The sequence below is a fragment of the Canis lupus genome, chromosome 5, assembly GCF_011100685.1.
Source record: "Canis lupus familiaris isolate Mischka breed German Shepherd chromosome 5, alternate assembly UU_Cfam_GSD_1.0, whole genome shotgun sequence".
Taxonomy (NCBI): Eukaryota; Metazoa; Chordata; class Mammalia; order Carnivora; family Canidae; genus Canis; species Canis lupus.
Window position 1 is genome coordinate 77,681,485 of NC_049226.1, and position 15,893 is coordinate 77,697,377.

The 15,893-nt window shown below is 35.3% G+C and overlaps 1 protein-coding gene across 1 annotated transcript in view; it reads right to left on the reverse strand.

The window, feature by feature from the left end:
* HYDIN (HYDIN axonemal central pair apparatus protein) overlaps positions 1 to 15,893 on the reverse strand; it is a 389,826-nt gene that overhangs the window by 365,109 nt on the left and 8,824 nt on the right. The window contains exon 2 of the mRNA XM_038538390.1: positions 4,551 to 4,672. The gene's annotated coding sequence lies outside the window, so the exon portion shown is untranslated. The remainder of the gene's footprint in view (positions 1 to 4,550; positions 4,673 to 15,893) is intronic.

A 15,893-nucleotide genomic window follows, 5' to 3' on the forward strand; every position in this document is an offset into this window, starting at 1 on the left:
TGCATCACACTGTTATAATTATTTACCTGTTTATCTTTTCCACTAGACTCAGAACTCCTCAAAAAGGTGAGACTATGCCCTTGCATGAGTTAATTGTAAGAATAATAATTCATTAACTTCTCTTTCACTAAACTAGTAATATGTGTCAGACATGGTGCTGTTTTCAGGCATTTCATCCTTAACATGACCCTATGAGATCGGTATTGTTTATTCCACTGCCCAGATAAAAAGATTGAGATTCAGAAAGATTAAGAAACTTACTTAATGGTCATGTTGAGTGGCAGAGCTGGCCAATGCCAAATTCTGTGCTAAATAATGGCCTCTGCAAAGATGTCCACATCCTAATTCCTGGAATTTGTGGATATTTCTGTATATGGAAAATGAAACTTTATAGACGTGATTGAATTAAGGGTTTTGAAGTGAGGCGATTATCTTGGATTACCCAGATGGGCTCAATGTAATCACAAGAATCCTGGTAAGAGGGAAGTAGGAGATCGTATTGAGGAGCAGCAGATGTAACAACAGAAGTAGTAGCTGAAGTGATTTAAGGAAGGGGCCATGAGCCAAGGAATGCAGGCAACCTCTAGAAGCTGGAAAAGTTAAGGAAATAGATTCTCCCCAGAGCCTCAAGAAGAAACTCAAACCGCCAATTTTAGACTTGATTTTAGACTTCTGAACTTCAGAACAGGAAGACAGTAAGTCTCTTGTTTTAAGTCACGAAATTTATGAACACTTGTTAATGACAGCAATAAGAAACTGACAGAGTGCTCTTTGCCTCTGTCCTCGTATGGTCTTTATATCCCCAAGACCTAAGGCAGTCAAGAGATATTTGCTAATTACTGAAGGAGGAAGAAATTTTCCTCCAGGGTATCTCCCATGTGGCCCACCTGAACTCCTAACAGGGAGAATCAAGCCTTCTTCAGAGAGGAGACAGAAGCAGCCCAGGTGTATCTGCGGTAGTATGTTTTCCTCATTACTAAGCTGAATGGATGAATGTACTAGTAATAATCTGAAGCTCATTCTATGTCACTAAGCGTACCCTTGGAAGACATGACAAAATGCAACTGTAATTTACAGCTGTGATTTAGAGCCATAGGGGCGGGCGGGGGGGGGGGGGGGAAGCGCTGGAGGGACATAGGAGGAAGCTATTTTTAGATCATCAACTTAGGCTCCTTTTTCTATTTCCTATAATTGTGCCTTAAATATCAAAAATGATTCAGTTGAAATTATAAGCAGCATCAGTAAAAAGATGAGCTGAGATCATATTTTATAATCTAATTCCTTAAATTATTTGACAAACAGGAGCAATGAATACACACATGCATACTGCAAATCCACAAGCTCTATCTTCCTCTTTCTGAGACCCTCACAGCCCATTCTTAAAACAAGGAAGAAAATATCAATCCCAAATTAATAAATTCAATACACCTCATAGCTCAGCTGCTTAAGAAATGAAGAGCTGGATATCTAAACATTGCTTAGATTTTGCGAATGGCTCACCATGCCATGAAGGGTTACTCCCCTCTACATCTCTAGCCAAGTTAAAATCCTATACTTTGAAAGTAAAAACTTCAAAACACCTTTTGATCTTTTAAGAACAAGTACTACATAAGTATAAAAATGGTTACAATCCCGACTAAAAGCAACCATTTACAACTGAATCTCAAATTCAGTATTCCATAATCTATGTGTAGTTGACATAGAAAGTAAAATAAATTGGGTAGACCTAAGGTAAAATCAGTCACTGCCCTCAGTCAAGACCTTCTGATTACACTGGCAATCCCCATGGTGCTCCCAGCTTGCTGCTTTTGCAGCCAAGGTTCCCTGGAGTCATGAGTAGCTTCAGAATCTGAATAAATCACACACACTAGGGGTCCATTGAAACCACCAGAAACTCAATTTATTTGTGACCTTAGACAGGATTTTATTGCTCCTCAGATTAACAGTTAAAAATGTTTTGCTTTTCTGCCTTGGGGGTGTTAATTTGATGTATGAGGCAGGGAGATTATTAAATCTTCGGTGCTTCCAAAGATGTAAATTAAACCATAGCACCTCCTTAGCCACCTTCCTTGGATGAGCTGGAGATTTATTATTAACTTGTCACTCTTGCATGCTCATCAAAACAAGAAGACCATGATTAATTACACCTCTATCTTTAAGGATACCTGTCATTTCAATTTTTTGTGGACAGGATATTACAAAGTCTCTCAATTTCCTCACAGAGCTATATAGCATAAGGACTTTTAGAGGGGAGAATCACCGTCCTCTCCTAATCATTTCCGTGAATATATTTGACAGCAAGGTGACATGTATGTAACTGTATATTGTTCTTTTAGTTTTAAATGAAATTACACTTCACTGGCTTCCCTTGCCTGTGCACAGATACCGCATTGGCTGATTCTGCTCATCTAAGCATCTTTCAAAGACTCTGAAGAGGTCCAGCACTTAATGGATATAAACTCTAAAATTCTCTTTTTAATCATGTCACTCACAATTCAATTCAAAAATACAATATTTATTGGGTTCCTTTTATGTGGTGAGAAGCGGATGTGATTTTTATTCATTCATTTCTTCATCCAATATTTATTTAATGTCTTTTATGTGCCAGTAATGGTATTCAGTTTGCCACTCACTTCTAAAAGCAGTGAACTTGCCCTCATGGAGCTTATAGCCGTGTTACCTCTCCCCTTCTAATGTAAGTTTGCACATCTAACAGACATTTACACCAAAAAAAAAACAAAAACAAAAAAAAGACTGAATCCCTTCTAATGTAAGTCTTCACAAAGTAGAAACTAAATGGAGTCAGCATTAAAAAGACATCTGCAAAGTTCCCACCCTCCTCCTGGTCCAGGAAACTGCAAGACTGAACTGCATGGAAACCATGGTATTTCACCTCTTTTTTGTTCTCCCTATATGTAGCATAGCACCTATTATCTGTTTTGCTAAATAGTTACAGAAGCACAGAACGTTTTCAAAAGAACTTTGAGGCATGCCTACCTGGCTTCTGACTGGCCACAAGAAGAAATTCACCTTTACCAGTTTAAACTGTAGGATAATTTTAAAAAACAAAACAAAACAAAAAACTAGGTTCCTGATAATATCCTTGTCTCTTTTTAAAGTTTTTATTATGGAAATTGGTAAAAATAAGAAAAAGATGAGATAATAAAAAAATGCACCCCCATATACATATCACCTAACTTCAGTAATTACCATTTTGTAATTCTTGTTTTTATCTATTACATATCTCTTCACCTTTTTTGTTTTTGTTTTTGAGTATTTTTTTAAGATTTCATTTATTTATTCATGAGAGAGAGAGGCAGAGACATAGAGATAGAAGCGGGCTCCATATAGGGAGCCTGATGCGGGACTCAATCCTGGGACCCCAGGATCACATCCTGGGCTGAAGGTGGATGCTTAACCGCTGAGCCACCCAGTCATCTCTGTTTTTGAGTTTTAAAAGAAATTCCCACAGTCATGCCATTTCACCTTGAAATGCCATCAGAATTTTTCTCTGAAAAATGAGATTTTTTGAAAACATACCTATAATATCATTATAATACTTAACAAAGTCACAATAAGTCTTTAACACTTCTAATATCTAGCCCATGTTCTAATATCCCTGATTGCCTAACGAAACTCCTTTTGGAGTGAAACAAGACGCAAAGTTTACACATTGGATTTGGTTGATGTGTCTTTCATTAATTAATTTCTGCTTGAGTCCTTGTGAATATCACCAAAATAATCAATATTTTAGTTTTATCCAGGATAAACAAATCCATCCAGACTTAACAAATGCTCCTGGTGACAGAACATAAAGACTCCTAACTCTGAGAAACGAACTAGGGTGGTGGAAGGGGAGGAGGGCGGGGGGTGGGGGTGAATGGGTGATGGGCACTGAGGGGGGCACTTGATGGGATGAGCACTGGGTGTTATTCTGTATGTTGGTAAATTGAACACCAATAAAAAATTAATTTATTAAAAAAAAACAAATGCTCCTGGTGAAACCTTATTTATGTAATATTTTTGAGGACAGGATGATCATTTATCATTCAAACAGAAAAACTCTTGAGTGAAAGGGGGATGCTATTAATAATTATACTGGTATAAGCCAGGACAAATAGTCACCCTACCAGTAGTGATATCAGGAATAAAAGGGAAGATCCAGTTTCTGGTTTCTACTCGGGTATAGAGAGCAGGAAAAGAGCTAGAAAGAATGTCCCTCCCACCCTGACAATTAAAAGAAAAAAAAAAAAGTTGAACATACCACAAGTGAATAACTTTTCTGGAACCATCAGAGTTGAAGTTGAGAAAATGCCAAGTAGTCCTAAATCTGGGTTGAGACAAATGCCTACAGGGAGACACTGAATGCAAGCACTTGTTTACTTGGAGCAGGTGAACACTGGGAAGAAATATTCACTGGAATTGTTAACAAAATAGTGGAAGCTAAGTATTGGCTGGAAGCACAACATGGAGCAATAAAAGCTACAGATATAAGGGGAGTTAATACCACTTGCAGGCTTCTTCCTCTACAGATGCCAATAGATACTCACAAAAAAATGATGGCAAGAGCCCTTGAGAAAGCATCTCTCAGGGTACAGGCTTAAGGGTGAGGAAGTGCAGCTGCTGCAGGAAGGCCATGGAGCCCAGCCCAGATTCTTCTTCTCTAACTCCCCTATAAAAACAAAAACAAAAAAAAATCACTGGTGATGTGGTATAAAAAAAAAAAAAAATCAGAGGAAATAACTTTGTAATGCCAAGAGACAAAACAATCAACAGAACCAAACCCATATATAACACAGATGCTGGAGCTATTAACGTTTAATTTACAATAACTACAGGGGCGCCTGGCTGGCTTAGTCAGTGGAGCGTGCTCCTTTTGATCTCAGGTTGTAAGTTCAAGCTCCACATTGGGTGTAGAGATTACTTAAAAAATAAAATCTTTTAAAAAAGTTTTTAATAACTATGAAAATATGTCAAATGGAAAAACTAAACAACACTCATTGTCATATGAGCAATTTCAGCAGAGAGATGATAACTAAGAAAAAATCAAATGAAGATGCTGGAAATAAAAAACACAATGTTAGAGATGCAGATCATCACTGACAGGTTCATCAGTAGACTTAACAGGACTAAGGGAAGAATTAGTGAACTCGAAAACACCCAAACTGAAAGAGAGAAAAGAGTAAAAAATAAAAAGAAAATATAGCATCCAGGAGATACAGGACAATATCAAATGATCTAACAGATATGCAATTAGAATTCCAGAAAGAAAAAAAGACAGGGAATTGAGTAGAATAAATATTTGAAGGGATAATGGCTAAGAATTTTCAAAAGTAATGGCATTTATCACACTACAGATCAAACCACCAACCAAGATAAATATTCAAGCCAGAGACAAATATATTCAACTTCTGAAAACACATAACAAAGAGAAAATCTTGAAGGCAGCCAAAGGAGGAGAAATTATTAAAGAGAAATAAACAAGAATGTTAATAGCCATTTTGTTAGAAACATGCAAGCTAGAAGACAGTAGAATGACATTTTTAAAGGACTGAATGAGAGAGTGACATCATCAAGGAGGAGGAGTAGGAGCCTCCAGCCTCCATTCCCCCACAAAAAAACAAGTAGATACTAATCCATGAACAAAAAATAGCTCTGGGAGAGTTCAGAAGTCCACTTAAGCTTCAGCAAGAGGAGTGTCTGTGTGCCACAGTTGGTTAAGCATTCAACTCTTGATTTTGGCTCAGGTCATGATCAACAGGGCTATGGGATCGAGCCCTGTGTCAGGCTCCCTGCTTGCCAGGGAATCTGCTGGTGATTCTTTCTCTCTCATCTCCCTCTGCCCCTCTCCCCTCATATAAACAAATAAATCTTGAAGAAGAAGAAGAAGAAAGAAAAAAGAAGAAAGAAGAAGAAAGAAGAAGAAGAAGAAGAAGAAAGAAGAAGAAGAAGAAGAAGAAGAAGAAGAAGAAGAAGAAGAAGAAGAAGAAGAAGAAGAAGAAGAAGAGGAAGAAAGGAGGAGGAGGAGGAGGAAAAAGAAGAAAGAAGAAGAAGAAGGAAGAAGAAGAAGAAGAAGAAGGAAGAAGAAGAAGAAGGAAGAAGGAAGAAGGAGGAAGAGGAGGAGGAGGAGGAGGAGGAGGAGGAGGAGGAGGAACTTCTTCAGCATCATAACAGAGCAAAAGACCTGAGAACAACCACACAAAAAGAGTAGGAAGAAGTTATATTTTGCCTGCATCATCCCATTCCCTAGGCTGGCACTATTCTGTCCCCAGAGGGGACTCCCCAGCCCAAGAAAGGTCCCCTTACTTGTAAAAGGATAGTGGGGTGAGCAATAAGCTCCCCCAGCCTTTCGGAGCACTGCACGAAGAACCCACTTCAGTTTCACCCTACCCAGAAGCCAGAAACCTGAGACATCTTGAAATGGCTAGGAACAGGGAACAAGGGCAGGGGCTACCAGTATCAGCTGCACAGTGTGAGCAACTGCTTCCTAGTGGCCTGTTCTGAAGAAGACCACAAATATCTTCAGGGCTAAGTACCTCAACAGCCCTTACAGATGCTACAGACCTCATCCCTGGCTTTCATCACTGAGAATCTCATTACAGACCCCAGCAGATTGTTTGCTGCTGAGGAATCCAACAGCTAGCACAGCCTCTGCAGACCTCCTGCAGATTCTGCCAATGAGATTTTCACCCTCCAGGCTTTCATGTTCACAGATACCAGCTACCTGAGTCACTCCATACTCCCTCCCCACCAAAGCCCAGAGTCTACACTGCCAGCCTCAGCCTCAACAGCTATGTGCTGTTGCAAGATGCCAGCCTAAGCCCCAGAGCTGCTCCCCATGGATTTGCATGTACCCAGGGCCAACTACTGCAGTTACCCAGGTGCGTGTAGACAGTTAAGGCCCACAGAATTGCCTGTAGTCTCAGAGATGGACCTGACTACAGTCACTAATCTACACTGCCACAGGGGGGCCCCAACATAGGAGTGCCTAATTATATAAAGCAAATATTAACAGACATAAAGGGAGAGAGAGACAGCAATATAATAGCAGCAGGGGACTTTAATACTTTATTTTCATTAATGGATAGATAAACCACACAGAAAATCAATAAGGAAACATTGGCCTTAAACAACCCATTAAATCACATGGACTTAAGAGATATATACAGATCATTCCAAGCATGAGTAACAAAATACACATTCTTCTCCAGCAAACATGGAACTTTCTCCAGGACAGATCATATGTAAAGCCACAAAATAAGTCTTAATAAATTTAAGAAGACTGAAGTCAGATCAAGTATCTCTTGCCAACCACAGTAGTATGAAACTAGAAATCAATTAAACAACATGCTACTGGCAACCAATGGGTCAAAGAAGAAATCAAAAGATACCCTGAAACAAAGGAAAATGGAAATACAATGTACCAAAAACTTGTAGAATACAGCAAAAGCAATTCTAAGAGGGAAATTCATACAGTAAATGCCTACCTCAAGAAACAAGAAAAATCTCAAATAAACAACCTAATCTTAAGCCTCAAGGAACAAAACAAAACAAAACAAAACAAAACAAAAAAAACGAAGCCCAAAGTTAGTAAAAGAAAGAAAAAACAAAGATCAGAGTGGAAATAAATGAAGTAGACTAAAAGGACGACAAAAAAAAGATCAATGAAACTAAGCGTTGTTGTTCTTAAAAAATAAATTGACAAAACTTGAGTAATACTCACCAAAAAAAAAAGAGAGAGGGTGAAAATAAAATCAGAAATGGAAGAGGAGACATTACAGCTGATACCACAGAAATATACAGGATCATAAGAGACTATGATGAACATACCAACAAATGGGACAACCTAGAAGAAATGAATAAATCCCAGAAACATACAACCTACCAAGAGGTAATCAGAGAAAAGGAAATCTGGACAGATTACTCATAAGAAGACTGAATCAGTAATAAAAACCACCAAACAAACAAAAGTCCAGGGCCAGACATCTTCACTGGTAAATTCTACAAATATTTAAAGAAGAACTGATACCAAGCCTTGTCAAACTCTTCCAAAAAACAGAAGAGGAAGGAACATTTCCAAACTCATTTTACAAGGCCAGCATTATCCTGATACCAAAACCAGACAAGGATGACACAGGAAAACTACAGGCCAGGGGAATCCCTGGGTGGCTCAGCAGTTTAGCACCTGCCTTTGGCATAGGATATGATCCTGGAGTCCCGGGATCAGGTCCCACATCGGGTTCCCTGCATGGAGCCTGCTTCTCCCTCTGCCTGTGTCTCTGCCTCTGTGTGTGTGTGTGTGTCTCTCATGAATAAATAAATAAAATCTTAAAAAAAAATAGAAAGAAAGAAAACTACAGGCCAATATCTGTCATGAACATAGATGCAAAATCCCCAATAAAATATTAGCATACCAAATTCAACAATATGTGAAAAAAAATCACATACTATGATCGAATGGGATTTATTCCAGAGCTGCAAGGATGGTTCTACATCTGCAAATCAATTAATGTTTTACACTACATAAACAAGATGAAGGGTAAAAAATCATATGATCATCTCAACAGATATAGAAAAAGTATTTGACAAAATTCAACACCAATTTATGATGAAAACTCTCAATAGATTGAGTAGAGAGAAAACATACCTCAACATAATAATGGCCATAAATAACACTCCCACAGCTAACATCATACTCAATGATGAAAAACTGAAATCTTTTCTCTAAGATCAGGAATAAAACAAGGATGCCCACTCTCACCACTTTTATGCAACATAGTATTAGAAGTCCTACCCAGAGTACCTCAAGAAAAAGAAATAAAAGTCCTCCATAAAAAAATTTTTTTTAATTTAAAAAAGTCATCCATGGGGTGCCTGGGTGGCTCAGTCAGTTAAGCCCCTGCCTTCAGTTCTGGTCATGATAATAGGGTCCTGGATCAGTCAGGCACCCTGCTCAGTGGGGAGTCCACTTCTTCCTCTCCCCTGTTCATGCTCTCTCTCTCAAATAAAATGTTTTTTTTTTTAAGTCATCCAAATTGGAAAGAAAGGAGTAAAATTGTCACTATATGCAGATGATGTTATATACAGAAAACATTAAGACTCTGCCAAAAAAAACTGTTATAACTAATAAAAAATGTATTTCAATTGCAGGATACCAAATCAATATACAAAAATCTATTATTTCTATACATTAATAAACTATCACAAGAAAAATTAAGAAAACAACCCCATTTTCAACTATCTCCAAAAAAATTAAAAAATCAACCTAGGAATAAATTTAACCAAAGAGGTAAAAGACCTATACAATGAAAACTATAAGACACTGATGAAAGAATTAAAGAAGACACAAATAAATGGAAAGATATCCCATGTTCATGGATTGGGAGAAAAATATTCACAAATGATATATTTGATAAAGAGGTAATATCCAAAATATATTAGAACTCCTACAACTCAATAGCAAAACAACAACCCAATTAAAAAATAGGCAGAGAATCTGAACAGACATTTTCCAAAGAAGATGTACAGATATCAAACAGATAAATGAAAAGATGCTCAACATCTTTTATCATTGGGGAAATGCAAGTCAAAACCACAATGAGGCATGACCTCAAACCTGTTAGAATGGCTATTATCAAAAAGACAAGAAATAAGTGTTGGCAAAGATGTGGAAAGGAACCCTCATAGGGTTTGTGGGAATGTAAATTGGTGCAGCCTCTATGTTTTACTCCAATGAAACAGTATGGAAGTTCCTCAAAACATTAAAAATAAAATACCGTATGATCCAGCCACTTGAGTTTTTATCTGAAAGAAATGAAAATATTAACTCAAAAAGATATCTGCACTCCCACGTTCACTGCCGCATTATTCACAATAGCCAAAACATGGAAATAGCCTTAAGTGTCCACTGATGGATGAATAAAGAAGATGAAATATTATTCAGTCACTTAAAAAAAGGGACATCTGACATTTGCAACAACATGATGGACCTTAAAGGCTTTATGCTAAGTGAGGTAAGTCAGACGGAAAAAGATAAATACCATATGATCTCATTTATACACAAAATATGTTTTAAAAACTTTTTAAATGAGTTCATGAATACAGAGAACAGATTGGTGTTTGCCAGTGGCAGTGATTTTATATATATAGTTAATAATACTGTGTTATATTCAAAAGTATGTATAAAAGTTGCTAAGAAAGTAGATCTTTCTCATCATAAGTATTATAACTATGTACAGTGATGAATGTTAATTAAATTTATTATGGTGATCATTTCACAATATATATGTATATTGAATCATTAGGTTATCCACCTGAAACTAGTATCATGTTATATATCAATCATTCCTCAATTTTTAAAAATACTGCAGAAATCGATGAATTGGAAAAACACAGTAAGTAAACCAAAATAGCTGATTCTTTAAAAACGAATCAACAAAACAGAAACTATTAACCTGATTTTTAAAAGAGGAGAAAACACAAGCACACAAAAGAAATAAGGTCAAAACAGGATTTTTTTTTTTTAATCCTGAGACTACTTTGTACAACTTCATGAAATAAAAAAGGTTTTAAAGAAAATCTAGATGAAATAAACAACATTCTAAACAAGTGAATTACGTACAAAGAAACACAGAAAGTCATAAAAGAGCTCCTCTGCCAAAAAGACACTAGGCTCAGCCAGTTTCACAAATAAGTCTACCAAACCTGTAAAGATCAGATGATGTAAATGCTACTTAAACTCAGAGCATTGAAAGAAAAAATGTCCAAATTATTTTTATAATGCAAATTTAACATCGATTCCAAAACCAAACATTGCTCAATAAAATACAACTATAAACTAATCTCATTTATTAATATCAATGCAAAAATTGTAAATAAAATAGTAGCAAACAGAATCCCAAAATCTATCATTGTTTATTGCAGAAATGTAAGAGGGGTTCAGTATTTGGGAATCCATTAATGAATCACTTTAGTAGAACTAAAGATATACTCATCTTCGCAGATTTTAAGCAGTAGAAAAACTGAACATTTATTAATGTTTTTTAAAAGCCTCAAAAATAGGAATATCTCATTGATATAAGTAAAAATAATAAACTTTTAAAAATCAGCAGCTGATATAATGGGAATATACTAGGACACCAGTTCTTAAACGATCATCTGTGGTTCCAAACCAAAACGTTATTTATTTCTCCTTTGCACAACCCTATGAAATAGTAAAAATAATTAAATGTATTAAGTGAGTACATGCCTTTAATATTCTAGGTGAAGAAATGGGAAGTATAAAGCACTTCTGTTGCAGTGGGAAGGTTGTTGTCACCAGGAAAAGCATCTGTGCAATTCAGTTACAAACTGAAGTAGTATATATTTTTTTTAATAAATTTTATTTATTTATTTATTTATGATAGTCACAGAGAGAGAGAGGCAGAGACATAGGCAGAGAGAGAAGCAGGCTCCATGCACCGGGAGCCTGACGTGGGATTCGATCCCAGGTCTCCAGGATCGCGCCCTGGGCCAAAGGCAGGCGCTAAACCACTGCGCCACCCAGGGATCCCTGAAGTAGTATATTTTTCATGGAGCATTACATTTACTTGGAAGAACAACTGAGAGACAAACTATGGTTATTATATAATTGATAGTTACAGTTTATAGTTATAGACTTGGGTATTCGACAGGTATTTCCTCAATAAGAGGAGCTCTCATTTCAAGGGAAGCAATTGACAATATTTGTCACTAAGAGAAAATTCAAGCATTCAAACAAAAATTAAAATACTAGAAAATTTTTGTCAACCACTTTGAATTTGACAGCTTCTCCATACTTAGATTTTCTGATGAGATCAGCAGAGATGTATAAAAATATGATTTTTTGAACCATATATATATCAAATGCATCAAACATTTGCAAGATCTGCATAATTCAATGAACTCATTTTTCAAATGACAAATTTGTGGGGTTACAAAACTACATGTGAGTAAGCAATCCCTTCAAAGTGCAAGACAGACCAATGGATTTTAAGAGTACAAAAAGTTCATTAATATAGTTTAAGATTCTTCTTTGCAATCAACTTTTAAGAAACTATCACCTGTCAAGTTTTGGAGTAGCATCAGAGAACATCCACAATTACCTAAAAAAGTTATTAAAACACTCCTTTCTTTTCCAACTACTATTTGAGTCCAGATTTTCTTAAGAACTTCAACCAAAAAAAGTATTGCTAACAGACTGAATATAAAACAGGAGAATCTGTCTTCTATTATAAAGACAAAAAAAAATCTGCAAAAATATAAACACTGCCATGCTTCTAACTTTTGTTTTCAAAGTTATATTTGTAAGATATATTTGTTAACACAATAGTTTTTTATCAGTGTCATTTCTCAATAATAAAATTTCAAATTGTTATGAGTTTCAGCTTCTGACATGGAACATCTCAATAGATATAATTCCAATGAACAAAAGCTCTTTGGATTCTTCAATAATTTTTAAGAGAGTAAAGGAGCTTTGAGACCAAAGAGCTTGAGAACGACTACATCATAGACATTCCCATTAAGGTCAGGATTAAGGACATACCAAGGATGTCGGGTCTGGGCAGATATATACAAGATGAAACGGGCATATGTTGTGTCAGAAAGCATAGAAGGTATCAAAGATTGAATTATATAAAAAATGACATAGGTATCAACTTGAAGGAGCCCTTCGTTCACCCACCCAAGTCAAAATAAAATAATATGAGCATCAACAGAGAACAGCATTTGTGATTAAAATACATAATCATCCATGAGCTCCTAAAGATAGTTTAAAACACACATACACAAAAATTTCATTAATCATCCTTGAGGGTTGCTAAAACATCAGCTTATTTTTCTGAAAGCTGATAAAGTGTTTTAATAAATGAAGCACTTTTCCCATGTTTTTACTGAACAAACTATTTTTAAAAAATAGTGGATGACTTCAAGTACATATTATAAAGTCCAATTAATACTGAAGCAATGTAAAAATAAATAAATAAAAAATAAAAAAAAATACTGAAGCAATGTGGTTAATCACTAATTTGCAAACTCTAATAAAGCTAAGTATCAATATCCATTAAATGCTAAAACTATTAAATGAAGATCAATAGAAAAATTAGTAGCCTATAAATAAGGTTGGGGTGCCTGGGTGGCTTAGTCAGTGAAGGGTCTGCTCAGGTCATGATCCCAGGGTCCTGGGCTGGAGCTCCACCTTAGAGTCCCTGCTCAGTGGGGTGTCTGCTTCTCCCTCTCTCCCCCATCCCTGCTTGTGCTCTCTCATGCTCTCTCTAAAATGAATAAATATTTAAATAAATAAGGTTGACATTTGAATCTGATTAACCTTAATGTCAATGAGAGGGGGCAACTAGTCATTTTGTGCTTCATGATCTGACAAAAAAGAAAGTACATAATATCACTTAAAAAGTTTTCTTGCCAAAGGTAATCAATCCTCTAGATCTAACTACCAATTTATAGGAAAAATGTGGCATGAAGATACAAAGCAAAAGATAAAATAATCAGCCAAATCCAGCATGTGGAGAAGTACAGGACAGTTAGCATGGCACAGAAAAAAAATGTTAGGGCTGTAGAATGGGGTGGGGAACTTTTAATAGACTTCAGAGGCATACTAAGCAAATACAATGTGTCTACCTTATTTGGATCCTTACTTGATCCAACTATAAAAAGGCACTTTGAGACAACCAGGAAAATTTGAACATGGACTAAGTATTGAGGGATAGTAATTTTGCCAGCTGTGATAAAGTCCTTTTCTGTTAAGACAGATTTCACGAATTTGTTTTAAAATCCTCAAAAAAAAAAAAAAAAAAAAAAAAAAAAAGGTGTAGGAAGATAAAGCAAGTTAAGCAAAATGTTGATAATTATAGAACCTGGCCAAGGATACATGAGGGGTTGTTAACATGATTTTAATGTGTGCTACTAAGTTTTCCATAAAAAAAAAAATCAAATAGTATTCTGAAGACACCTATATTAACAATATGCAATATAAAATAAGTATATACCATAGCACTCTGAATTTATAATTCTGTAAAGAAAATGAAAGGATGGAGAAAAAAAGAAAGAACAATGTAATATTGCTTAATTTAAGGTAATGCTCAGATTAAATGATTCAAGCAGTAAATCCAACAGCTCCAGGAAGAGATTAATATTACTGGGGTTATCAATTACAGGAATGTTTACTCCAATAAAAATAAATACTAGAATATGTTTGTGCTTCTTTTGAATTTTCTCAACCAGTCTAGTATGCAGACTAATTTTTCAATCCTGAAATTCACTGAAAACAACAGAAATTCTCAAAAGTTGAGACAGTAAAAGCACATCTGTCTTGCCCAAGCAAAATAATTTGGTGTTGAAGGACAAGCTTAAATAGCAAAAAGATGCAGATACACATGCAAATAAAATGTTTATCCACAAAGGTCTATAGAATCATTTTAATAAAAGTAACTTTTCAGCAGAATGTATCTACAAATGTTTTCCTTAATTATATCATGACAAATTTAACCCACGAGTCAACAATGTGGCTGTGATTTTAAATAATATTAAATATCCAATTAACAGGCTACACTGATGCTGCTGCACTTGGCACACATAAACACAGAATTCCACCTAGTCGGTCTATAAAGATACTCTGGAAAGGGAAGGAGTTAAGATCTCAAGAAGAGAAAACACTACTCTGGGTACAACCTGTAAATGAGTATGCAACCTATATGTGACCACAAACAGATTAGACTTTTAAATAAAATTTTCACTTGAGTAAAATTAAATGCTAACCTATGCTCATGACTGACAGGTAACTTCTAAATATTGTCATTCATAAAAAACAAAATAATAAGCAAGAACTCATTATAAATTTTGAGGATTATTGCTTTAATTACATGCTCTAAAACATACCTACATACTTTAGTTACTATAGGTTGCATGCTTTTAGTTCACTTGATACTTGGCCATTAGGCCAGCTCTAAAAAATGTTTACTATCCACATACAAATTCATTAGGGAATACTGAAATTTTTGTTCAATGGTTAGTTCTGCTCTTAAGATCAGCCTAAAATGACTTTTGTCTTAAAAAAAAAAAAAAAAAAAAAAAAAGGTGGGGAGGCCAATTATCAAATAATTGAGTGTCTCTGTTTTCAATAGTAATTATGGTAAACAAAATTTTTATTCAGGCCTTGCATATCTGTACCATCTATGTATAATAAGTTTTCAGGTTAAACAGGTAACAAAGGACATTTAAATAAGGCCTAATGTTACCAGTTTAATTAATAAATGTTATTTTTTAGAAGATAAAAATTAGCAAAAAAAAAAAAAACTTCATGCTTTAAAAACTTTGTAAGTATATACTTTTCCAAAAAATGATAATCAATATTTAAAATTTAAAATATTGAAACTAAAAATGTCCTATTTCTTTTATCTTAGAAAGCAAAAATACACTAAATATCAATGTTGTTCTTTCCTTTTCAAATCAATTTAAATATGGAAAAGTATTTAAACATGGAAAATAAGATTTTGGTTGAGCTTATAATCAATATTTTCATTTCTAAAAATGTGAGAATGTAAGGAATTAACTGGTTTCCTATACCCAAGCTATAGCAGTACAATTATAATGAGTTCAACTGGAAATAAAAAATGAAGTTTACATATTTTTATTTTTTTTAAAGATTTTATTTATTTATTTGACAGAGAGGAAGAGAAATCACAAGCAAGGGTAGCAAGAGGGAGAAGGAGACTCCTCACTGAGCAGGGAGCCTGATACAGGGCTCAATCCCAGCACCCTGGGATCATTACTGGAGCCAAGACAGACACTTAATCAAATAAACCACCCAGGTGCCCAGGTTTGCATTTGCATACTTTTAAAGACCGGTTATAGAAAAAAAAAAA